Source organism: Hipposideros armiger, unplaced genomic scaffold (assembly GCF_001890085.2).
Source record: "Hipposideros armiger isolate ML-2016 unplaced genomic scaffold, ASM189008v1 scaffold_453, whole genome shotgun sequence".
Taxonomy (NCBI): Eukaryota; Metazoa; Chordata; class Mammalia; order Chiroptera; family Hipposideridae; genus Hipposideros; species Hipposideros armiger.
The window spans coordinates 1,604,775-1,605,638 of record NW_017731803.1 but is presented as its reverse complement, the minus strand read 5'-3'; positions in this window follow the sequence as shown (position 1 = coordinate 1,605,638).

Sequence of the window (864 nt, the reverse complement as noted above, 5' to 3'; positions counted from 1 at the left end):
TCTGTCCAGTGGCTTTTAAAATGTCCCCTTATAAGAGTATCTTCCAAATGACAGTCTGTATTCTGGTTTTAGTCTGTGGCAATGTTATGTCTGTTTCAGTCACAAGCAAATGGGAAAGTTAAAGAGGGACTAAATGTGCCGGTGTGCATGTGTGTGTGTGTGTGTGTGTGTGTGTGTACATGCACATGCATGTGTGTGTGCATATGTAAGTTGTAAACTCTTCTTGAGAAAGTCTTTTTTTTTATTCTGAGATCATGCCTATGCTAAACTTTTTGGTGTTATAATTTATTTTTTTAATGATAAAGTGATTAGACACTATTTTTTAATGCCATTATGTTGTAAAATTAAAGGTTGACAACACTATGTCTGCCCCCAAAACACATTTTTAAGTTATTTTTGTTTGTGAAATCAAATGTGTGGAAACCACTGCCTGAGGAAACAATGACTTTTTCAGTCTTGCCAGAACTCTGAGATGAATGTGCAATAATGTTGAAGAAGGGAAGTGAGACAGGAAACAAGGCTACAAAGCAGTCAACCATTTCTATATGTTATATATACAGGTAGAAACATATTTTACTTTCAAATGGGAGGAGCAAAATCTCTAACTTCAACACACATTAGTTTTCTATAACAGAGTAACAAGTCACCACAAACTTAGCAGCTTAAAAGAACACATGCTTATTATCTCACATCTTTTGTGGGTGTAGGTTTTGCTTGGCTGGGTCCTCTCTTCAAGATCTTGCAAGATTACAATCTTACTGGCTGGGCTGTGTTTTCATCTGTAGTGTTGCCTGGGGAAGAATTTGCTTTTAATACCATTCAGGTTGTTGTAAGCATTTATAGTTTTTGTCTGTGTGATGGGGG